The sequence below is a fragment of the Melanerpes formicivorus genome, unplaced genomic scaffold (genome assembly GCF_026170545.1).
Source record: "Melanerpes formicivorus ecotype bairdi unplaced genomic scaffold, bMelFor1.0.p_v2 SCAF_4, whole genome shotgun sequence".
In the NCBI taxonomy this organism is placed as follows: domain Eukaryota; kingdom Metazoa; phylum Chordata; class Aves; order Piciformes; family Picidae; genus Melanerpes; species Melanerpes formicivorus.
The window spans coordinates 28,432,177-28,458,111 of record NW_027142356.1 but is presented as its reverse complement, the minus strand read 5'-3'; the positions used below and the strand labels follow the sequence as shown (position 1 = coordinate 28,458,111).

Here is a 25,935-nt window from a genome sequence, read left to right as displayed (position 1 = left end):
ATGCTGTATGATGAAGCCAAGGAATAACCAGGATTCTGCACTGTTGTGGGGTTTTGTTTTGTAATAGATTCTTTGAAGTCCAACCTGCATAGCAAATGTTTTGGGGTTTGTATTTTACTTTTTTTAAATGGCTCTTTGCCAAATTTTGAGTTCTTTTCATTCAGCTTCCAGAGCGCATAGGCGGGTTCGGGCAGGAAGTGCAGCCTGAAAGGCTAGGCCAAATCCAGAGGGATTAGCTGCAGCAAAAGGCTGCTCTGTGATCCTGAGGTACTTTCTTAGTAGTATGGCAGGAAAAGAAAACACACACATTCTTCCATGTGTCCAGATCTTTATGCAAAACAAATCCAGCAGGCAGGTGGAAAAGAAAACCACCCTGATAAGGCATTTAGGAACATTCTTGTCAATGCCGAGATGGAGTTGTCCTTGTCTTTGGGGTTTTAAAAAGCAGGTGATTTGTATGAAACAAAGTCAAAGTCTCTATAAGCCAATGACAGCAGAGCAATACTTTTTTTTTCCTGATACAGCTTTTGGAAAAGCTTTATGCTTAAAGGGGAAATCAGGGCTTTTTGCTTAAGGTAGAAGTTCAAGGGTAAGTTTTCATCTACTTGAAGGTGTGTTGAAAATAATAGGACATACTGCTCTCTGCTTTGTTTGTTTGGTTTTGTTCACTTGGGGGTTTTCTTTGGTTTGGGGTTTGGTTGTTTTTTCCTTTTCCTTTTTATTCATTTTGCCTAACAGCCAGTGAAAGAAATTTGTTGTAATTACAAAGACCTTAAACTTTTCTATCCAGCTACTTATGTGAAAAGAGGAAGTCCTGACCCTTTCTTCACATTGACACTGTTTATTTAGTGTTTTGTATCTCCTTGTAATGAGTGTAGAGAAGTCTTTCACATTAACTTTATATAACTCCCTATATGGACTAAAGATTTAGAAAGATTGTACATTGAATGTATTACATGCAGGTGTTTCCCACATAATTTATCTGAAACTTTATGAATAGAAGTACCAAGGAAAGACAAAAAATTTTAGAAAGAAGCTTTATTTAGATGGCTGCCTTCAAGCAGAAGTAGGGAAAAAGCTTTGGTTGTTTTGTTTTTTGGGGTGAGCAGGGGGAGGAAGTATTGCTGCTGATATGGTGGAGATTTTTTCCATTGCTAAAAAATAGAGGAGCGTTTATTTGTTTTGGTCTTTCAGCGTGAGTTGTGGCATCTTGGTACTATGCAAGATGTGGAGGTGTGAAATGAGCACACAGAGAGGTTTCACAATGACCATTGACTGTAAAACTTTTCATGTCAAGGTTCCTGAATTAAGCTGCTCAAGTGTCATTCCTAGTAATACCTGTAGGAATGGTTTGAAAACACCAGCTCAGATGCTGGCATATCAGCTAACTGCCATTTTCTATTAATGAAGATCTCCTTTTAACCTCTTTTAGTGTAGCCATGTAATTTTATGTCATTTTTTCACAACCGTGACAATGTCTGCTATGTAAATACTTGTATATAAAATATATATCGTTGTCTTAAAGACTGAGTTGGCACAGAGAAGAATAAAAGAGAATTTGTGGTGTACTGGAAGCATACCGAAAGCCTCTCTCCCTTCCTTCTCAAAAAGGTAAATGACAACGGAGTGCATATTCCGTCCCTTTTCTAGGTCTCAAAACCGAAAGAACAGCAGAGGGAGCCCCTGCCTGGCTTAAATCTTTGGGCTTAGCGAAAACGGAGCTAGCGCTTGCACAGGGTGACAAATCTTTGCCGCCCTCTCTTGAACCTTTGGCGTAAAGCAGCAGATGTTGAAGGCACCTTCGGGAGTGACCATCACAACACCTCCCTTCTCTGCACGCAGAAGCTTCAGGGTTGGGGCGTGCTGCTGCTGGCAGTCGGCAGGGACACCCAGCAGTGGGATTGCCGTGTAGGGCTCGATGTTACCTGCAAAGTGCCCTTTATGGATTACTAGTCTATTTGTTTAATTAGTCTTCTAATTAGATTTGAGTGTGTGGTATACTAAGCAAGCATTTAGCACACAGATGGATATATTCATATACATAATGTGTTAAGAAAATATTTACCCTGTGTCTCTCTGTACATAGAATCCTGTCTTTTAGGCATCTGTCTTCTCTCTGCATTATTTGCAGTCACTGATTATTTCCCACCAATTTTTAAACCCAAATATGCTGTTAGCTTCACCTTTGGATGATTTTTGTAAGCATCTGATCGAACATGACAGAGAGGTCTAATGCCAACCCGAGAAACAGAGCAGGAACCAAAATATCCCAAAGTTTCAGTCTTTAAAGATGTGCTGGAAGAGCCTTAAGGCTTTTAAGCTAGTTCTTAGACAGAAAAAAAGTGTGCTGTTCAAGAGACTACAACACACTCTACTTGTAGCTGGCCAAATATCGGTTGACAAACCTTTTCTACTGCAGAATTGACTCGTCAATCTGTACATTCTCATCTGATTTGTTTGTTTGTTTGTTTTGAGATGGTTCATAATGGCCTTCTGCTCAGAATTAGAAACCTGGCACCAATAAATTACCTGGAGAGGTTCCCATTTATTTATAAGAGAAAATCCAAGTGTGCCAACCAATACTACTGGACTATTAGTTTGGTTTTCATTCTTTTCTCCTTCTAAAATGCTTGAAATGTTTATGCTTTGGGGGAAATTGGTACAGTATGAAAAACTGGCTAAAATGGGAAAGGTACTGGTTCTCCCAGTGAACATATGGTCACATGAAATGGTTTCACACACCCTGCTAAAGCAGAGGCACCCAGAACAGGCTGCCTAGGATCACATCCAGGCAGGTTGTATATCTCTCCAGAAAAGGACTCTGGGCAGCCTGGTCCAGTGCTCTGTCTGGCTGGAGCACTTTCTCAAAGGAAAGAAATTTTTCCTTATGATGAGGTGGAAATTCCTGTGTTGCAGTTTGTGACCATTGCCCCTTGTCCTGTCATTGTGCACCACTGAGAAAGGTCTGGTCCCATCCTCTTGACAATCCACCCTTTAGATTTTGACAAGCATTGAGAAAATACCCTCTCAGCCTGCTGTTCTCCAGGCTAAGTAGGCGTAGGTCTCTCAGCCTCTCCTTGTAATGCAGCTGTTCCTGTCCTCTTTATCATCTTGTAGTCTCCCTGCTAGACTGCCTCCAGTAGTTTCTTGTCTCTCTTGATCTGGGGAACCCAGAACTGGACACGATACTGCAGATGTGATCTCACCAGGGCAGAACAGAGGGAGAGAAGACCCTTTCTCTACCTGCTGGCCACATTTTTCTTTATGCATTCCAAGATATCATTGACTCCTTGGCCACAAGAGCACACTGCTAGCTCATGCTTAACTTGCTTACCAGTGCTCTAAGGTCCTTTCTCTGCAGAGCTGCTTTCCAGTAGGTGAGTGCCCTACCTCTACTGGTGCAGAGGGTTATTCCTCCCCAGGTGCAAGATACTACACTTCCCCTTGTTGAACTGCTTGAGGTTCACCTCTGCCCAACTCTCCAGGCTGTCCAGGTCTTGCTGAATGGCAGCACAGCCTGCTGGGGTGTCAGCCCCTCATCCTAGTTTTGTATCATCAGAGACTGCTGAAGGTCCACTCTGTGCCATCTTCCAGGTCATTGATTAACATGTTGTACAAAACTGGGCCTAGTCTTGACCTCTGGGTAGCACTAGCTACAGTCCTCCAGCTAGGCTCTCTGCTGCTGATCACAACCCTCCGTGCTCTGTCATTCAGCCAGTTCTCAATCCACATCACTGTCCATCAGCTAACCTATGCATCCTAAGCTTTCCTATGAGGATGTTATGGGAGACAGCGTCAAAAGCCCTGCTGAAATCGAGGTGGACAACATCCACTGCTCTCTCTTCATCTACCCATCCAGTAATGCCATCATAGAAGGCTGTCAGATTGATCAAGCATGGTTTCCCAATGATGATGACAAATCCTAGGCAACCAGCCATCTTATTACCTCCCTGTTTATCAGAGTGAACGTCCTGGGGGTCTCAAAGGCCATGAAAGAGCTGGGATCAGAGCATGATGCAGTTTGAACCTACATTTAGTACTTCCTTGGACAGAAACACAGGAGAAAGTTTTATGTGTACAGATAAGCTTGTTATTTATGCAGAGGTCTACATCTGCAGATCAACCTCCGGGCTGTTCCCTGCAGGCAGGTGGATTCCTCCACCAAGCCCCACAAGCATTGCTATATCTTTCCATTTGACAATTTTCATTGCTGTGTGAGCATGGGATTTGCCGGGATCAGAGGTTACTAGCACACTGCCTTTGCTGCTGTTTCACTGTGGCCTGTATGAGTGAGCTAGTCTTGAAATCTGTCTTATTTCTCCTTTGTGTTGTTGGTGGTGGGAGATTTATTTCTATCCTGTTCCTGCTCTTGTTAGTTGGTTGTGTTTTCATGTCCAGCCTCAGGTCAGTGTAACTCTTGTGGCTCTAAATCCTCCATACTTCAAGTGTAAGTGTTCATCTCTATGTCTGTCCTGAACCTGTAATTACATCAGACAAACTGTGTAATAAAGTGGTAAGTAGCAGTAGTTAGAGCTGTTTCTTCTGCTCACTGTAATTTTCTTGTAACATTACCAGCTTAATTTCCATGTTCTTCTCACCACTTTTAACTTTTCTTCTGTGAGGATCCAAAATTTCCTGCTAGGCATTACCTTTATGTGAGTCATTTGTCTGGTTTTCCTTCTAAACTTGCACATCTGATTTGTGTAAGGCATCTCATTTTGTTAATTTTGGCACCTCAGATATGTATCCAATTTTTGTCTCAGAATTTCTACTTTTCATTAAATAATGCAAATGGGATGCTGTAAATTGTTACATTTGTGATGTATTGAGAGTTGATTCCCAAGTGGTCTGTTTTGGAGTCTCATTTAATGTAAAGATGTGTACCTTCAGCAGATTTTGGAATGAACCAATCTCAGCTTGTTGCTGTGCTGTATAGGCACTTGGCAGGTCAAGGCAGTGTAACTCTCAACTCCACCACCTAAATTAGTCTCTGTGTTTCACTGCACCACACAGTGGTATCATAGAACCATAGAATCATCTTGGTTGGAAAAAGCTTTTAAGATCATTGAGTCTAACCATTCTCCAACTCTACCAAATCCCTTAGCACCACATCTCTGCCACAGTATCACAGTATCACTAAGGTTGGAAGAGACCTCTAAGATCATTGACCTCGTGGAGAGCCTATTCCAGTGTTTAATAACTGGAAGTGAAGAAGTTTCTTCTAATATCCAATCTAAACCTCCCTTTGTGCACCTTGAGGCCATTTCCTCTTCTCCCATCACTTCTTACTAGGGAAAGAGACCAACCTCCACCTTGCTCCCACCTACTTGTAGGGAGCTGTAGAGACTGAGGTCTCTTTTCTTCTCCAGTCTAAACAACACCATTTCACTCAGACAATCCTCACAAGGCCTGCTTTTCAGACTCTTCAGCAGCTTCATTGCCCTTTTCTGGACCTACTCCAGCCCCTCAATGTCTTGCTTGTAATGAAGGCCCCAAAACTGAACCCAGTATTCAAGGTGTGGCCTCAGCAGTGCTGAGTACAGGGGGACAGTCACTTCCCCTGGTCCTTCTGTTCGAAAATATTCCTGATACAGAAGCACAGAATGCAGTACAAGCCAGGACACCTTTGGCCTTGACCACCACAATACACTGCTGCCTTATCATCAGCCAGAACCCAAAAGCCTTCTCTGCTGGGCAGCTTTCCAGCCACTCTATCCCAAGCTTGGAGTGTTCTTGGGGTTGTTGTGACCCAAGTACAAAACCTGGCATTTGGTCCTGTTGAATCTCATACAATTGGTTTCAACTTATTGGTCCAGCCTGTCCAGGTACCACTGCAGAGCCTTATATGTCATGTAGAGAGTAAAAATAAAAGGTTTCTGTATGATAATAGTTTATTATCCAGTTCTGGTTCAGGTCTTGGATGCTTTTATTCATGCTAAATTTTTACTCTAATGAGCTATGTTTCCTCCTTCACTGAATACAGCATCAACTGGGAGCAAACCCACACAAAGATTTTGGGCTGGTTTTATGCAAGTGCAAGGTGATAGGGATTTGTGTGTGTGAATAGCTTTTGAGATATGAGTAGTCCCACTGAAGCCAGTGGAACTGTTCATGTGTTTAACTCTAAATATGTTTGAAAGATCAGATCCCTGGTGGCCAATTCTGTTCCCAGTGAACAAGCAGAAATAAAACCCACCCTCCACAGCAGGACTGCAGGACTAGTTAGAAGAAAAGGGAATAAATGTCTTTTTTCTCTCACTGGAGTAGGAGGTTTATGCACATGAGGTTTATCAGTAGGATTAAGTTAATTGCAGACTTAGTAGTAGAAATAATAGAGTTGCAAACTCTGAAAGAAACTTCTCAACCATCCATTGTAATTTCTTTGTCAGTCAACTCAATTCTGTCTTTGCAAGCAGTGAGGAGGCTAGGAAAACAAATAAACACACAAACAAAAATCAACCAGGAATTCATCAAATACATTTTCCACTTTCATAAGAGAGAAGTATAAGTTAATTTCCAGAAGTGCAATTCCTTACAGTCCCTTCCTTTTTGTTTGGTAAATTTTGATTACACTTTAGATGCACTTCATGGTGCTGAATGCCCTTGATTTCCTGGTGTCATTTGTTTAGAATCTCCAATTCAGTTTCTGTGTGAATCTGGCTCCCATCATCGATTCTTTGAACTTATTTGTAATATGTATATAGGAAGATCTCCTGCAAACTGTTGCATCCCTTCCAAATGTCATTTATAAGACTTGTCTCTTTCAGCAGCAGCTTCTCAGAAGGCACATTCAGACTTCACAATGACAATTGTGTAGGTTTGCAAGAGAAGCATATGAACTTTTAATACATTGTCACCTTCAGATTTCTTCTTTGTAGAGTTCCTAATACTTCTCACTTATTTTTCTGATGGGGAGAAAAAAAACAACCAACCAAAACCCCAAGGTTTTCTACCACAGTTTATATAGTATTGGGCAGGTTTATACTAACCCTCAGTTGAAAAAATATTTGCTGTTTGTCATTTCTCCTTGAACTGTGAGAAATTGTGCTCAGAATGCAGGAAAGTCAAGTGTTTGGATGTTATCTTGTCTTTGCTATTTGGTGCAGAATGGTGCAATGCAATGCACTGTGTACCATAAAACATCTCCAATGTTAAACCCAACATTTCTTTATTTCCTTAATTGGAAGCATTAGAATTTGCACATCTGTTTCATCTGACCGTGGAGACTAAGTGTACAAAATGCCAACACCTTAGCTCAAGGGTGACATGGAAATTGTTCGGTTACTGACCTGTTAGAGCATCCTGGGCTGCATCCAAAGCACTGGGGCCAGCAGATCAAGGGAGGTTGTTCTGCCACTCGACTCCACTCTGGTGAGACCTCCCCTGCAGTGCTGTGTCCAGCTCTGGAATCCTCAACACAGGAAAGCCATGGAACTGTTAGAGTGGGTCCAGAGGAGAGCCACAGATGATCAGAGGGATGGAGCACCTGAAGAAAGACTGAAGGAGTTGGAGTTGTTCAGTCTAGGAAGAACTTACTGAGGCCTTTCAATACTTGAAGATATCCTAGAGGATCCCCTAGAGGTGGGGATCTGGACAGGCTGAGGCCAGTTGTGTGAGGTTCAATAATGCAAAATGTCTTGTCCTGCACTTGCATCACAACATCATTATGAATGCTTGTGGAAATTTGTCTGTCAGAAAAAGACACTGCAGTGTTAGCTGACTGCAGCATCCTGATCTGTGTCAGGAAGAGCATGACCAGCAGGACCAGGGAAGTAATTGTTCCTCAGTCTTGGCAGTGGTGAGGCTGCACCTTGAATACTGTGTTCAGTTTCCGGATCCTTTCTACAAGAAAGACATTGAGGTGCTGGTTCAGAGAACAAGGAAGCTGGTGAAAGTTCTGGAGAACAGGTCTTGTGAAGAATGGCTGAGTGAACTGGGGTTGTTTAGTCTGGAGAAAAGAAGGCTGAGGGGACATCCTCTCATTCTCCAAAACCACCTGAAAGGAGGTTCTAGTGAGGTGGGTGTCAGTCTCTTCTTCCAAGTATCAAGTGATAGGGCAAGATGAAATGGCATCAAGTTGTACCAGGTGAGATTTTGATTGGTTATTAGGAAAAATTTTCTCACCAGAAAGGTTGTTATGCATTGGAACAGGCTGCCCAGGGGAGTGGTTGAATCATCATCCCTGGAAGTATTAAAAAAGATGTGTAGGTGTGGTGCTTAGGGTCATGGTTTAGGGTGAACTGGTCTAGGTTAACAGTCGGACTCGATGGTCTTAAAGATCTTTTTCCATCTATGTGATTCTATAATTAGATCTGTAGGGCATCACAATCATTGCAAAATAATTTCCAGTGATGAGATAAGGCAAACCAGCAGAAACTATCTGATTTATTCCTTCCATGCGCATAACAGAGTAGTTTTATTTGGTGTAGTTTGTCAAGCCAGACTATAACTCAAGCTCCAAAGTCTGTTTTACTTAGATATTGCCTTTTGCATTACTGGCTGCTGTAGCAGCATGTATCATCACCCCACTCTCCCTGCATGGCCAAGCTACTTGGACAGCGTAGCAAGGTGTCTATTGGCCTGAATCTGCATTTGCTTTGCCTCTTTGTATGCTGACAATGAAATACCCCTCTCTGAGTGGAGTTTATTCCCTTCTAAGTACATGCTGCTTCTTTGCAGGGTTGGTTGGTTGGTTTTTTTTTTCCATTGAAATGATTCTGTCCCTAATTCCTCACTGTAGGTGACATGCTTTCATTCAAATTCTTTAAGGTTTTAAAGTTTCCAGACTATATCTGCAGACTTGCAGTTGTCTTTTATAAAGCCACCCTTAGGGCAAGGGTGTGTTGTAGGCTTATTTTTCTCTCTTGAAGAAATGTTTCAAACATTTAGAACAGAAAGAGGACTTCATCCTCTAGAGTGGTGAAGCACTTTGCTTTGAGCTTCACACCACTACTGCTAACAGCAGCAAACTGAGTAATCTTTCCAGGCATGCACACTAGGAAAAATGAAGAATGTCTCATTTTGGTGTAATCCATTGGAGAAGTCAGTCATGCAAGAACAATTTCTGTCCAGAAGATCAGTAGAAAAAACAGACCTGAGGTTTTATTTATTCTTTAATGATTTTTTTTTTCCTTCTTATTTTAATCACTGTATTTAATGGAATTACCACCTCATTTGTATTCCCAGAAAGAGTGATGTTTATTGCTGCTCTCAATCTCAGTGAAGAAAATCCTGTTTTAAATCAAATACTTGTTTATATGATCTAATAGAAAACACCAGGCTGTATATCAAATTCAAATGGAAAACAGATGTATTAAATTGACAGTAAGAATAAATTTGTCACAGCTATATATGCTTATTGAGATATATGTTTATATACATATGTGCATGTAGATATATAATTTCCCTTATTTTTTTTTTCCCCCAGAGTTGGAGGAGAGGACAAGAACAGAACCTTGCTTTAGAGAACACCACTAAAGGGATAGTTGCTTCAGATTTATAATGATCTCTTAAGAGATTCTGAAAACAGAGGCCAGGCTAGTTTTAATTTAAGGGTTTGAAGATTTAATTTCAGGGTTGGAATTTTTTTTAGTTCTTGTAGTTTAAGTAGTCCAAAATGTGTTTTGAAAAGTCTCCCAAACTACAAAAAATGTGATTAAACCCAAAGTACTCAGGAAAAGGATTTCATTAAACTGACACAGGACATTCCAGTTTGGGGAAAGGGGAATCTCTGCAGTGCTTCTTACACAGCTGTCAGTTAGCCAGTTTTCAGTTTGTCGTGGCCTCAGACTTGTGATGAAAGGACTTGCAAGTCCTCATTTCTACACACACCTTTCCTTTGTGAACACACCCTGTATAGATCCCTCCTTCTGCCCTTCAAGGGCTGGGAAGATCCTTCTGACCCTCAAGCAAACACTCCCATCCAACTTGTTGTCATCTGCAAACCCACCAAAGGTGCATCAATTCCCTTGTCCAGACATTGATGAAGATATTAAAGAGGACTGGCCCCAGCCTTAGGGAACACCACTTGTGACTCCATTCACCGCCACCCTTTGGGCCTGGCCATCCAGCCAGTTCTCTTTTTCAGTGAAGCATCCACCTATCCAAGCTATGAGAAGCCAGGTTCTCTAGGAGGCTGATGTTAGTGAATGCTGTTAATATCCAGGTAGACAATCTCCACAGCCTTTCTCTTATCTGCTAGGTGGGTCAGCTTGTTATAGAAGGGTATCAGGTGCATCAAACATGACTTTTATAAACATATGCTGCCTGGGCCTGATCACCTGGGTGTCCTGTACATGCTGCATGATGACACTCAAGATGATCTGCTCCATGACCTTCATCAGCACTGGGGTCAGAGTAATAGGCCTATAGTTCCTTGGATCTTCCTTGCAGCACTTCTTGTACATGAGCATCACATTTGCTAATCTCCCATCAACTGGGACCACCACAGTTAGCCAGGACTGCTGATAAATTATGGAAAGTGGTGGCTGAGCACTTCCACCACTTCTGTATCTTTAAGTGGATCCCATCCAGCCCTTTAGACTTGTGTATTTCTAAGTGGTGTAACAGGGCACTAACCATTTCTCCTTGGACTGTGGGAGCTTAATTCTGATCCCCATTCTTCCGGAGTGAGCAGAGTGAGCCTTTTCCCCTTGTTTCTTAATGGAGTTGAGCTAAGAGAGAGAGTACTTCACACTGAAGCAACCTTGAATGTGCTGGGGGTGTGGGGTGTGTTCAGAAGTTGTTCCTTCTGAAATGGGAATTAATAGTCCTAAATCTGAATGCTGCATACTGCTGTTGTAATGTATCTCTTATAAGGAAATGAAGGCATGTACAATGATGTGCCCAAGGATACAGACAGGGTCATGAAGGAAGTGCAGGAGACTGATTCCTGACCCTTCATGTTAAAACACAAGTAGCAGACAATGAATTATAAACACATGAGCAACTGCACAATATCCTTTCAGGTTGATATTTAAAATAATAATGCAAAAGGAAAATTCCAGACATTTTTTTTTGTCTGCTGATTGTATTCCTTCACTTCCTCCAATTCCTAGCACTCTCTTCTTGTTTTTATTTCAGTGCCTGCTATCTATTTCTCTAACTTGATCTTTTTTCTTGATTGGTTTTCTCTGCCTTTTCTCCATTAGCTTCAGTGCCCTACATCCTTTTACAGATATCTCACTTCTTTCTTTCATAGTCCCAATTATGCTGGGCTGTCAGTGATCCTTTGGCATATTCAAAACCTTTACATCTTATGGCCTAGGTGATTGAGTGGGAACCAAGGAGATGAGATATCAGAAACTTGAGGATCTTGTAATAAATCTCATTATCTAACAATATAAACTAGCTAACAGATTATTGTTAGTCTTGACTTTGTTTTCCCACCTGTTTTTTCCGTATTGTTCTGTTATTGTGAATTGAGATTTTCCCCTCTGTATCTGCTCCAGGTTTTAGACCTCCACTGCACTTACTTGTAATTATTAAATAACACTAATTACTCAGAAATAATACCAATACTTCATAGTGAAGATGTAGTGAGCACCTGCAGATGGTTCAGGAACATAGTCTGTGTACCTCTCTTGTTTTGTACCCTGGTTATTATCCTCAGTTAGAAACAAGCAGAAGAAGAAGAAGAAGCAACACAAATCCAGATGTGCACAAAGAGGACATCTGTCTCAAGCATGCATACCATGCACGCCCTTATTCAAGAGCAGTTGACCACTTAGGCTTTCTGTCTGTGACTTATCTTTTGTTAATGGTACTTCTATAGATTTTGCAGGGAACAAGCCTCTTCAAAGAACAGAAATTTCATGTAGGAGGGGAGGCATCCACAGCAAACAAAAATAAACTAATAAACTTGAGCAAATGAGGGAGATCTTTCTGCAGCTGAACAAAAGTATGATTGTGACTTGGGATTGGAGCTTGTTTTAAGAGGAATATCTCACATACTGTGTCAGTCCTAGTCTGTGCAGTCTCTGAGCCAAGACAGACCTTCTGAAAAATGTTCTGAAAACAAAAGGGAAATTCTGTCTGCCAGCCTTGTTGTCTGTGTGGACAGTTATTATTTATAAACATTAGCTTTAAGCTGTGTGGGAGCTAATAATAGTAATAATACTGTTATCAGAGCACAACTTTTCTCTTATTTATTGTACTGTACCAGGTGTAGTATTTGCTGTAGTTGTTGTTTTAAATTTTATTACTCGTTTATCTATTATGTTGGAAAACAGAGGCATGTTGCTGCTAAAGACAAATTTCTTTCCCCCTGCACACCACACTAATTAGGCCACACCTTGAGTCCTGTGTCCAGTTCTGGGCCCCTCAGTTTAGGAAAGATGTTGAGTTGCTGGAATGTGTCCAGAGAAGGGCAACAAAGTTGGTGAGGGGTTTGGAGCACAAGCCCTATGAGGAGAGGCTGAGGGAGCTGGGGTTGCTTAGCCTGGAGGAGAGGAGGCTCAAGGGAGACCTTCGTGCTGTCTACAACTACCTGAAGGGAGGTTGTAGACAGGTGGATGTTGGTCTCTTCTCCCAGGCAACCAGCACCAGAACAAGAGGACACAGTCTCAAGCCGCACTGGGGAGGTTTAGGCTGGATGTTAGGAAGAAATTCTTCATAGAGAGAGTGATTGGCCATTGGAATGGGCTGCCCAGGGAGGTGGTGGAGTCGCCATCACTGGAGGTGTTTAGGAGGAGACTTGATGGGGTGTTTGGTGCCATGGTTTAGGTGTTTAGATGATGGGTTGGGTTGGATGATCTCAAAGGTCTCTTCCAACCTGGTCTGGTCTCGTCTCGACTCACCTCTTCTCATGAGTAATACTGATGCAATGGAAGAAACACTACACTAAAAGGTGTAGAAGGTGCAGTCATGATTGTTACCCTCTCTAGCCAAGAGGGAAAAAAACAAAAAGCAAAAAAACCCCAAATACTTTAATTATTAAGATATGTTTGAAAAAATGCTGAGTTGGTGGATTTGATTATACTATGTAATGGTTAAATTTCCAGAAAACCAGAAATGTTTCTAAAATGTTCACTATGAGGCACTTTTATCTTTTGATTAGGTGTTTTTAAACAATTTTACAATGTGTTTACAGGATTTGCGTTTTTTGCCCCCTGATAATATACTATAGAGAAACTTACTAAATAATCTCTTTGGACCTCAGACACTCATTACTAAATTTTGAACCAGCTCATTAATTTGGTGATGTATGAATATAGAAGCCTTCTGGCCTGCATCGAGAATAGCATGGCCAGCAGGAGCAGGGAAATCATTGTGCCCCTGTACTCAGCATGGGTTAGGCCACACCTTGAGTCCTGTTTCCAGTTCTGGGCCCCTCAATTTAAGGAGGATATTGAGACACTTGAATGTGTCCAGAGGAGGGCAACGAGGCTCGTGAGAGCATAAGCCCTACAAGCAGAGACTAAGGGAGCTGGGGTTGTTTAGCCTGGAGAAGAGGCGGCTCAGGGGAGACCTTATTGCTGTCTACAACTACCTGAAGGGAGGTTGTAGCTAGGTGGGGGTTGGTCTCTTCTCCCAGGCAATCAGCACCAGAACAAGAGGACACAGTCTCAAGCTGTGCCAGGGGAAGTTTATGCTCGAGGTGAGGAGAAAGTTCTACACAGAGGGAGTGATTGCCCATTGGAATGGTCTGCCCAGGGGAGGTGGTGGAGTCACCATCCCTGCAGGTGTTCAAGAGGGGATCGGATGTGGCACTTGGTGTCATGGTTTAGTAGTCACAAGGTGTTGGGTGACAGGTTGGACTTGATGATCTTTGCGGTATTTTCCAACCCTATTGATTCTATGATTGACAGGAATTAGCCTAATTTTCCCCTGCGCCATTAAATTCAAAACACAGGAAAACCCTGCAGCAAAGACAATAGATGCATTGGTGTGATTTCTTTTGTCATATTTTTAACATGTTGACAGTAAATGAGGCATTTCTAAATTCCAGTGTGTGCTGAATTTGCAGCTTGTAGTTACTGTCTGTGTCTCTTGAGGCATTTTTAGTAGTTGTTACTCAGCAAGAGGAAAAAAAACATTATAGTGGTCGGTCATCTATTTAAAATGAGGTTTGTACTTCATAGTGATCTTGTCATAATCTTTGAGTTGTGCCTATACATTTTGCTTCATCAATCTTCAGTAAAATATGGTATTCATAAAATTAGTATGCTGCAGAGTGCTTGCTTTTTAAAGATCAGAGCTGATTCTTGTTCTTCTCAAAGGCAATTGGAGCGAGAGAGAGACAGATTAATCACAGTGTTTCCATTGTTAAACCTCACTTTCCTTCTTCCACTTCTTTAGCACTAGAGTACTTAGCGCTGCGTATTTCATAGCCAGAAATTGTATTAATTCATGTTTTAAGAAATAAACAGAAGTTTAAAATTAAATCCTCCAGGATCTTCTCTTGTTTTGAAATCTAAAGGGCTCTATAATCCTTTAAACCTGTAAACACTAACAAAGAGACCATTGTCACTAAATCAAACTCCTCTTTGCAGGAGCGTGCTGCAGAGTTCCTTGGGGATGGTAAATGCTGTTTAGTGAGCCAGCCCCACCTCTGGTGTAACTGCAGTGCCCTAGTACACCAACCAGTGATCAGCTTGGCTAATATCTTGAAAATTATTAAATGCTTGTGAAACAAACAATGAGTTGAACACCTCCCAGCTCCCTGAGTAAGTTTTTCTTTATCATTTCTGTAGACTGTTGCTTTGTTTAATGTTTAAGGTTACATCAGGTCAATTCTTAATACAATAGTGTATTTGGCAAGAGTAGATGAGGATTAATTAGTTAATGTTTGCAGAAGACGTTGAAAATCTGAAGTGCTATGGGGGCATAAATGAATGTACCTGCTTTTCTCTGATCTGGGGATATGTGGTACTTACAGAATGCTCGCAATTCCCCTGCTTTGCAAACCTTTATTTTCTGTAGATCTTACCACAAGTAAATTCAGAGTTTTAAAGTTAATTGGTTGTACTTTTAATCAGTGATTCGTAACTATTCTGAGGCTATTTTTAAATAGACTCCAGAAAGCGTTCAGATAAGTAGTTGATGCACAGCAAGTTACGCATGTGAAATTCATAAAGGGCTCAAAAGCTGGTGGAAATGTGTTAGAGGTAGTGAAATAAAGATCTGGGAATCCACTGGATATATTTATAACAGGGAATTTGGCATTTTTCAGAGAACATGCAGGTCTTCAGAAGTATCTGATTATTTATGAAGCTGATTTTATGCAATTTATGAGTTTTCTCACACTGGCTTGCAAATGTTACTTCTTCCCTGCAGTGTAGGCTCCCTGCTGTTTCTTCCTCTGCACCAGTTTTGTTGTGAGACATAACCAGCTGAGGTGTGTGCTGGTAGGCTAGGGGTGAGTGCCAGAACTGACTTCCAAGTGAGCTTTAGAAAAGTCTTCCAAACATAATCATCTCTAGTACTTTAAGTGAACTAGATTTAAACTGTGGTTTCAAGGTGAAAGGTCGTTGTGCCCAACTCCGTCTCCAAGAGACACATTGATCCCCCCCCCTTTTGCCTTTTCCAAGATTTAGAATATACACTGATATTTTCAGTGGTACTCCCCTGGACAAGATAGTAAGTCTTCACATGTAAACATTTCTAAAAAAGGCAAATGATGTATTGCACAGTGGACATTTTCCCATCTTCCTCTCACTCTAGCTTCAATAATTCTGCTGGCTTGTAATTCTTGGAGATGAGATACAAGACTTCAACTGATGACAGCAACAGACAAAAATTTAGGGGCAGCACAATTCCTTCAAACAGATGTTTCCCAGACAGACTGATAACACTTCAATTTTCAAGTGACACCTCTTCTTAAAAATCTCTCTGAGGGGAAAAAAGGTATAGTGTCATCCAGTGTCAGGTGTGAAGTAAAACATGATTCATCTTTAGCTTTTGATTATTTCCCATTTGCAGCCTGTGTTTTAACAAATAGTATTTTTTCCAACCTCTTTGATTTGACAAAAGGTATGGATGTCTCATCTGTCTTCCTTTTTTACTTCTTTCTTTGCTCATCCAACCATTTGCTGGCAACTGGTTTTTCTCTCCCAACATCTCTTGGCACTAAATGTTCTTTACTGTTTTCTAACTTTTTGGAAGTAAGCAATCTCCTATTTGGGGGCTTCAGCACCACTAAAATTTGCAGGTGGGGCTCTCTTATGAAGGAATGAGGTACCTTTTTATTCATGAGAATCCAGTGTTAGCGGTTGGGCACTTCACCCACTTGGTATTTCACAGTAAAAAACAAAGAAACAAACAAACCCAAAAATAAAGCAACAATTGACAAAATAAAATCTTAATTAATAAAAAAAAGGGCATAGAGCTGAACTAGAAAAGTGTGACTTCTAACCATTTATGGATATCCCAGGGCAAGGGATTCTTGATCTACATTTGTTGTTGCAGGCAAGAAACATCCTGTTAGTGGTAAAGGGGCTGATTTGATGTTTCCTTGCTCTTTGCTTTCTCGCTTCATTCTAGAATCAGGAAATCTGGCAGTGCTTTGTGGCAGTGTATGAAGAGTACAATATTGTTCATTGCCCCTCACCTGTAATGCAAACTCTTTAGAACCCACAAATATTTTTCTCTGAGGTCAGTAATGGAAGTATGAACAATGGCAAGGACCAGTCAAACCATATATGTTCAGGGGGGAGAATCTTTCCATAAACATTAAAGAAATTAAAGCAGAGGCTCAGAAGTGCCACTGCTCCATACAACTGCTTAATAACATCACACAAATCTAGAAAAGCATAGCAGTGCATGGCTAGACCTGGTTCCCTGTTGTTCAATGTGATTGCCTCTTTCTGTCCTTGAGAAACTGCAAGGGAATTTTCTTCCATTTGTTTACAGCCTTCTATCTGAAGTTAAACAGAATATTTAGCCATTATGTGAATTCTCTCTTTTTAAATTGTAACCCCCCACAGCTGTACTAAAAGTTCCACAGGAATTCCCCTGGTATTTGTTGGGTTTACCTACTTAGGTTTCGTATATAGAAGCTTGATTTAAATTTGACAGATGTTATACCCTTGAAAATTTTGGGGAGAGGTTCCTAGAAATATTGCTCTGTAGGAGTTATGGCAAATTCTACATATTATTGAACATATTTTTAAGACATTGTTTTTCTTTGAGGTCCAATTTGTGCTGCTCTAGAATTGATTAATTCTAGATTGAATACTGAAGTTCATGTCAGGCATGAGCATTAGCCCTGCTTAATGACTTATCCCAGGGGTTTAGGGAGGAGGAAGCAACAAAAAGTATTCCCAGTTATCTTTCTCAGCTTTATAAGCCCAGTATCAATTTTTGTTCAGATTAGACACCAGTATTATTATTAACATAAAGCTAATCCTGCCTTAATCCTTCCTGTAGTTTATGTTCTCCTCTGTTCCAAAGTTTCAGACTATTTTGTGCCATTCTAGGTCAACTTTTTTTCTTGAATTCAGGCTTTCCTGAGTACCAGTTAGAATGGCTGAATTGAACCCCAGTCATTTCCTTATCTCTTCCTATACTTGTTGCTAAGCTCATACTTTGGCTTCCTTTAGATTCTAAGCTGCAATGTGTTCATGCTAATTTTGGTGTAAGGAGGATAACCTTTTCCAGTCCCCTTGGAGGACAGATGTTAATTGCACATTTTCACTGGCAAAGGGAAAAGCCTAAGAAGGCAATCCAACTTTCACAATGCTACTACTTCTGTAGACTCTTCCCTATAGCCATGTTATATCCACAGTCTATTTCTACTTCCTTGGAATGTTACCCTGGAGAGATACTTCTTTGTTACCAGTTAAAGCAAATCTTTACTCAGCTATACATTGGCAGTTTTAAGAGAAAGTTGTTCATCAGAAAAAACGTCTATAGATTTTGTTTGTTTGCTTTTGTCTTTACTATCTCTGGTTCTTTTCTGAAAGTTAGGAGGATCAGTGTTTAGATTATTTCCAGAGAGGGGACAGCCCTTTCTGCAATGACTGGAAAATGTCAAGGGGTCATCTGAGAGTGTATCCACTGTTGGAGCCTAGCTGGAATGTGTTGGGGATTTTTGTTGTTGTTGTTGTTGGCTTTTGGTTTTGTTTTTTTAAACTTCACTAGGCTCATCACAACCTGTGAAAAAACACTTAAGTATTATGAAATGAGCAAGAAAGTTTATGAACCTTAGTAGTAGACCGTGCATGAGCTACTACACTTGAGTCACAAACTGAAATGCCCGCAAGGCCCAGTAGGAAGCTTGTCCAAATTGCAATCATAATTTTCTTTTACTGGAAAACAAACAAGCAAGCAAGAAAACAAACAAACAAAAAAATCCACAGACAAACAAAACACCAAAAGAAAAGAATAAACTTACTGAGGAGGGAAAGAATAAACCCACACATGAATCTGAAATTTCCTTTTTCAGTGCTCCTTTCTGCTTTTTCCATGGTAGAGGAGTTGTGTGTACTTCTGCATGTGGACTTCTAAGGGAAGCTTAAATTAATTTGTTTTGCTGTGACAACTGTGGCAGAGCCAATGCATTATAAAGAAGAATTCAATCCCTTTTGCTCTGATTGCTACGGCAAAGCAACTCTTTTAACCAGTCATAGCTGTGTAATGAAACATGAGTGCACTGACTTAGCCTGCTTGTAGCCTTACCCTCTTGATTTCACATAATGGTACTTCCAGTTTTATAAGTATACTCTTTGACCTGAAATCACATAAAGAAGTGCTTTTGAAAGAAGAAAGGAGCACAAAACTTTTTAAGCAAAGACAACAAATGGTGGGTCCTGATGGCTTTGAGTCAAGGATGGCTGACATAAGGACATGAGGTTTGGTGTACTCTCTTCTTGCTTGCAGAAATGGAAACTTGCTGCTATAAGCTTGTATAACTCCACTGAGTAGTATTGTATGGTGTACCTAGCTGGAGTCTGATCTCATGCAGACAGTGTGTGTGATACCAAGACCCCATGTAGGCACTTACTCATGAGAGGTTTGGAGCTTTGGCTTTGTGTGCATGAACTTCACCGTATGAAATTAACATGGATACCTGAATTTGCAGTCTAATGGCATTAACTATGTATGAGTTGCACCCTTCCTGTTTTATATCTGATACAACAGTGGAGACTTCAGGTTGTTTTTTGAATGGCATTACCTACAAACTTGTCTCCTTTTTTTATCCTCCTCATTCTAATGGCACTCTGGAATTACTATTATTCATTTCTAGCCTGACTAGTGTTGCAAAAGAATGAGAAAATAAGGTTCATAACAATAGCTGCAGTTGTTTCCTTCCAAGAAGAGAGCAGAGGAAGAAAGGCTGTGGACCTGACTGATGCACTTTCTGCCTCTATGCCTCCTAATCTGGGTGAGCCAGTATTTTCTGCCTAGTCTTAGATCCCTGAAACAGAAGAGTTATCTTCTGAGGTTTGCTCAGTAAATAAAGAGGACATCTCAAAAGCTGAGAGACATGAAGCCAACCAACTGCAAAGGCAGAAATGGCATCTTCTGTCCAGCTTCCTGGTACGCCCTGGAAGTTTCACAGTACTCCAGTTTAGTAAGATGTGTTGATTGAAATTGAAAGCCTGAATGTAACTGTGCTCCTTCCTCTTCATAAAAGCCTTTGAATACACAAACATGCACACACAGAGCTTGAATCTCCCAAAAGATTAAAAAGCCAGTAGTGAAGGCCATAGTATATGGACCCAGGTTGTAGAAATTGGTGCAGCTTCATTGTTTTTTATATTTTAATGTTGATTTCGAAAGGGATGGTTTCATACTAGCTGGGAATTTGATCAGAAATCACTATTATGAGAGCCCTGACAGGGCCACTTCCATATTTTAACTTATGTAAGAGAAACAGTACAATATCTCTTGTTTACAAAAGGTACAGTATACCTTGTTTACAAAGTAAAACCGAGATCTATTCTAGCTTACACTTTACACAGTCCTGCTGAAAGTTGTGAGAATACAGGTCATGTGAAAAAATGTTGTCTATAGAAAAATCTATTTTTCGCCAGTTTTGGTTTGGTTTTTTTTTTTTCCTCTCTAGCCAGCAGCAATTTTTCTAAATGAAAAGCTGTACAGGAGATTCCAGGAACCAAATTACATAGCCCTGTTGGAAATAATGATCACAACTACTAGCCGTTAATAACGTGAATTCCCAGGGTGGGATGCCCTGGGAAGTGGATTAAAATTGCCCTAACCATCATCAGGGATAAACAACAGGAAACTTACCCTAGAAGAAGAGAGTGCCATCAGCTTAATATAAACTCTCATAAAGAGCTTCAGGCAAGACCTACTCTTAAACAATATCCCAATATTAAATCTGAGGAACTCTTAAGTTTGCTAGTTGCCATGACAAAGTTCTCGGGAACTGGCACTGCTCTAAGGTCCCTCCAGAGAAAGCAAACAGTAGTGGGCTGGAGAAAAACTTTAGATCTGGATTTCATTTCTTGCAAATGAAAGAAATGTGTCTTCTTGAAAGTTTTCTTCTCTTATAACAAATGCCAAAGAAGCTTAACAGTTTTTCAATTAGCCTGGAGATTTTCTTGTTTAGAATAAGGAAATGTTCTCTTCTGTATTTAAGGAGCTTCTTAAAGAAGAGGAGAAAAATTGTACAAGGGAAAAGACTTGGGAAAGAGTGGAGTGACTGGAAAGCTGCCCAGTAGAGAAAGAACTGAGGGGTGTTGATTAACAGCCTGCTGAACATGAGCCAGTGTGTGCCCAGGTGGCCAAGAAGGCCAACAGTATCCTGGACTCTATCAGAACAGTGTGACCAGAAGGACCCAGGGAGGGATTCTTCCCTTGTAGTCAGCACTGGTGAGACCACACCTTGAGTACTGGGTTCCGTTTTGGGGCCCTCACTACAAGAAAGACATTCAGAAGCTGCTGAAGGGTCTGGAGAACAGGTCTAGTGAGGGCTGGCTGAGAGAATTTGGGTTGGTTGATCTGGAGAGAAGGAAGCTAAGGGGAGACCACTTCATTCTCTACAGCTCCCTGACAGGAAGATGTAACAAGATGGGGATTAGTATTTTCTCCCTGGGAATAAGTGATAGGAGGAGTTGAAATGGCCTCAAGTTGCACAAGGGGAGGTTTAGATAAGATCTTGGAAGAAATGTCACTGGAAGGGTTCTCAAAGACTGCACCAGTCTTTCCAGGGAGGTGGTTGAATCCCCATCCCTGGAGAGATGTTTGAAAGAGGCAGAGATATGGTGCTGAGGGATATGGTTTAGTGCCAGGCTTGGTAGAGTTAGGCAATGGTTGGACTCAATGATCTTAAACGTCTTTTTCCAACTGAAATAATTCAGTAATTCTATCATTCATGCTTTGAGAAAGCACAAATCATGTACTGGTAGACAAGTTCATCTTTGCTGTGCTCAGTTTTGGTTGAAGAGCATCAAGGAAGCGTACCTAAATGAGGTGCTGCCTTCTCCTGCAGTGTTGCTTGCCCACACATCTGGTGCATACATTATTATTATGGCATTTATGCCCAAGTTGTATTGTCCATAGAGAAGCAACAATACATATTGAGCATGGGTTTATGACAGTGGCATAGTATTTGTAGGTGGTGAAGCTGCAGGTGGATTGTATAAGGCACGTGCAAGCCAGTGAAAGCTTGCTTTAGACCATAGCATCATGTTTTGTACATCCAGCACAGAAAAAAATATGTTAAGAATGATTTAAAAGTACTAAAGCATTTGGTGACTGTTTTGCATCTCTTTCCATCTTAACTGAGGCATCCTAGCTACTCCAGCTCTGATGTGACAGGGATTGGGGAAAGGGTGCAAACATATTTCAAGGAAGTTTAAATCACTGCTTTGAAACTCCCAATCTTGAGGCATTCAAGAGTTAACAGCAAGTGCTCTGTGTTCAGTTAGGAAGCTCTCACATTCCCGAAGTTTGGTAGCATTTAGGTGTGTATAAATGGAAGCAATTACTGTTTGGTAATTAATTTTGCTCCGCAGTGAATTGCATAAAGGTTGGTTTCAGTTTGATGAAAGGCATTTTAAGTAATCTCTGAGCTCTTTGCTGATCATCCCCATCCCTACCTGTCAGCATGGAATGGCAAGCCATCCCCTTGACAGAAATCCTATGAAAGGACATCTGTGCTATGTGACAATGTCATATGGAAGGATTACTGGTTTAATAGAGTTGAGTTTTGTTCTTGCTGAAGCAGATGCATCTGTCAGTCAGGCTAAAAAAAGGAGCCATATTTTATGGCAATAATTTGCACTTTGCAATTTCCATGCAAATACAAAAATTAAAGGAAAAAGAAGTCTACACACAACTTCTGCCAAATGTATGGTTTGTGTACCTGTTGAAATCCAGACAGTAATTACACCTAAAGTATCACATACAGGACATTAGCATTACAGGGAGAAGTTGGTACAATAGATATAATCTTATTTGGCTCTGTTCTGGACAGCTTCTAAGCACAGCTTGGAAAACAGCATTTAGAAGATCACTTTCCAATATGGCATCTTCTCAATTTTTCCAAGCTTTTCCCCCTTCTTTTTCTATTTTGCTTTCCTGACTTCCAAACCAATTTCCTCTTTGTGTCCTACTTCTTTTTGATCTTTATATATGTGTGTGTGTTTGTACACCATTTTTTCCCCAACAAACTCTATTAAGAATAAACTTTTAACACCATTAGTACTAATGAATTGTGTGACTTCAGAGTTTATCTATGATAAATTTTTCACTTCAATGTTTACAATATCTGTGTGTCCAGAGGGGAGAATGTGATGTTTGTCTCATGCATATCATAGACTTAGAGAATGGTTTGAGTTGGGAGGGATACAGAATCACAGAATGATAGAGGTTTAAAGGGACCTCTAGAGATCATCTAGCCCAAACACTCTGTCCAAGCAGGTTCACCTAGATCATCTAGTTCCAACCCCGTTGCCATGGCCAGGTTGTCAAAGGTTCAACCTGGCTTTGAACACTTGAAGGGTTGGAGCCTTCAGAATTTCTCTGGGTAACCTGTTCCAGCGCTTCACCACCCTCATGGGGAAGAATTTCTTCCTATGAAGTCCTTGTGTGCAGGAAGAGGCTGGTTTGTAGTCAGGTCTTTTGCTTAAGTAAGCTTATCAAAGACCATAATATCAAGGAGCTGGATCCTTAGAAACATTCGTATAAACACAGGGATAGTGGAAAACAGATGCCTCAGCATCTACTGCAGCTGAGAATGTTCTTTTCTCTTCATTTTTTTCCTTTGTGTTGTTTTTTTGGTTTGGGTGTTTTTTGTTGTTGTTGTGGGTTTTTTTTTGGGGGGGGGAGTTGAGTTTGGATTTTTTGGTTTTTGGATGAGAAAGAAAGTTTCCATGGTTTTGAGATAGGCATTTTTTTTTGGTGAAGTATAAAAAAGTTTGCCTCCAATAATCTGTAGCTGTTATTTATATCTGCCAAGGAGAGCTATAAATTCAGCCTTGACATGGTTTCAATAGTGTGAACCTCCAGATCTGCTCTAATCCCAAGATTAGATACTGAAGTGCTGCTTCAATTGTGCAGTATTATCACGTACTATCACTTGGCCCTGTTTCAAACTCTGTAGCTTTATTGACAAGACTTTCAAAGCTCTTGCTAAGTTGTGAGCACTCTGCTTTATCTACTACTGCTTTTGCAACTCCAGTAGGTATACTTTCTTGCAGGAAGCACTATGCTAATAATAATCACTATACAAAATTATGATCTGTGTTTAACCTTTTTTTTTTTCTTCTTCATACAGAAGTCTTTGTTCTACTCAGACTTTTTTGCATCCTTAATAATTTAAATGTTTCTCCCCCCCACTCCCTCCTGTTACTCTCATTTCTCCCCAGACAGTTCTTCAAAGCAATCCTAAAAAGCTGTGTGTTTATTTCATAGGACTGGCTGGTCTAAGTTTAACTCGTGTTGCTGAGTGGTTGTCCTTCCTTTTACAAATGTCATGACTCATTGCTACCTCCAGTCATAAGACTTTTACATGCAGTGTGGTTGAACAGGTCTGTCTCAACTCCCATGAGGTGTGTAAGGATTACATCCAAAATACAGATGAAGAAAATTGCAGATACATCCACTAACCAGGGCGACCAGGCAGCAGACTAAGTTCTTTATGCTTGCCTATCACAAAAGAAGGGCACAGGCTGACAAATTCCTGTGCTACCTATAGAGAAACACAATTTGTTGGATCATTTGGGATACAAAGGGTGTAAACTAAACGTTTAGAACCTGCCTGAAAAAGACACTGTAAGGAAGCAACTGCTCATTCTGATGTCCAGTGTGAATGGCTTCCAACAGAAAGCTTCTGACAGAGCTGTGTTTATTTTGGGAAGGTCTGCTAGCTGTTCTGCTGCCAGTGTGCTGAATAGGTTACAGGGAAAGCCAGTGCTGTCCATTGTGGGGGATATGACACAGATGATCAGAATAGAGATGTGACTGTAAAACTGCTCCTTTGAAGGCTTGGTGGCAATTCTAATTCTTTCTCTGTCACATACCTAAGCAGTTAACCTGGAGGAGGTTAGCAATTACTTCTGCTTCAGTTTACTCTCCTACGTTTTTTCCTTTCTTCTATATCTGGTCTAAAAGACTTCAGGGTAGGGACTGTTGTCCCTGTGTTTCATTTGCACAGACTAATGCTATTGGGACTGTGTTCTACGCAAACTGTGAATAAACAGCAGGAAAATAGAAATTAACACTGGGAATCTTGAACCATCATTGTTGTTCTTATACTTCATTGGCAGGATTGGGATATTCCCCCTTGGACAACAACAACAAAATTCCACTGAAATGAAGAGTACTGACCCTGCACTTTCTTCTGTCAAAAACTTTATCTTGATGTCTCCTGCAGCTTAGAGAAGTAAATACTCTTTCAGTAAGGCATGACATATACACCTGCATGGTTTTAAAAGCCAGGAGTCTTAAAACATACATTCTTATCTGTTCCATTCAAAGTCAGATTGCATAATGTGATGTTCTTCTATAACAAGTTTTTGTTGCCAATAAATGGTTAGTAACTCAACTTTCGGAACGGTTTCACTCTAGGTTAGTGTTCATTGTCATACATGGTATTGTTTTAAGAGTCTCTGAGCAAGAAGTTTTTCTCCATAGACACAATAGCTGCAAGTATTCCTTTTTAATAAAAGCTGAAAAACCCTCAGGAGCAACTGAGAAGTCTGTAATGTTCCCATGCTTGTTGTCTGTACTCTCCTACCCATTGGGAATATTGTCAATAAGCATAACCTCATATGGTACACACTGGATTGATTGGTATACTCCAGACAAAACCAATTTTACGTAGCTGATTTTCCTTCTCTTGTGAATAATGAAATTTCTCATATATCTTGGTGAACTTTTCTGTATCCTTGAGTTTACAGTCTTATTGCTATGCTACTGCATCAGAAAAACAATGTAGTGCACTATCTTACCAAAGCTTTCCAGAGCAATTGATTCTGTGCAGACAGAGTCTGGTCTGTATTTTCTATAAAGTTTACAATGAAACCAAGTAACACAAAGAAAGATATGTAAAACTGAGTGACTTATCAGTGAAAAATAGTCCTTTGCATATACAGTTTCTGTAGTATAAATTCTGTGAACAGCTGTTTATACTTTTACACCCAAATATATGTAGAAAAGCCTTAACCTTAAGTCTTAAACAGCCTGGTTTTATACATATCAAAGTGCTGTTTATCTCATGGGAAACATGGATCACAGCCAATGGCACAGCTTTGCTTTGTCTGATGGCTAGAGAATGCAGTTATATTGCCTCATACACCCTGGGAGAACCGTGTATGAAGAATGAGGATGTTCTGAACAAACATCCTGAATTTCATGAGGAGAATTGTTTCCTTTCAGGCCTGAGAGTTAACAATCTAGGAGGTATATAGGGAGATACATAAACATAATTAATTTTCAAGCATGCCTCCATATGTGTCTTTTTTTAATACACATGTTTAATCATACCTTTCAAATAGACCTTTTGGGCTCCTTCCTTACACTGAG

At 40.6% G+C, this 25,935-nt stretch overlaps 1 long non-coding RNA gene across 1 annotated transcript in view; it reads left to right on the top strand.

The window, feature by feature from the left end:
• Window positions 1-24,772, top strand: part of LOC137440814 (uncharacterized) — a 32,819-nt gene extending 8,047 nt beyond the window's left edge. Inside the window, exon 3 of the long non-coding RNA XR_010987246.1 lies at window positions 24,678-24,772. This is a non-coding gene — a long non-coding RNA (uncharacterized lncRNA). The remainder of the gene's footprint in view (window positions 1-24,677) is intronic.
• The last annotated feature ends 1,163 nt before the right edge of the window (window positions 24,773-25,935 follow it).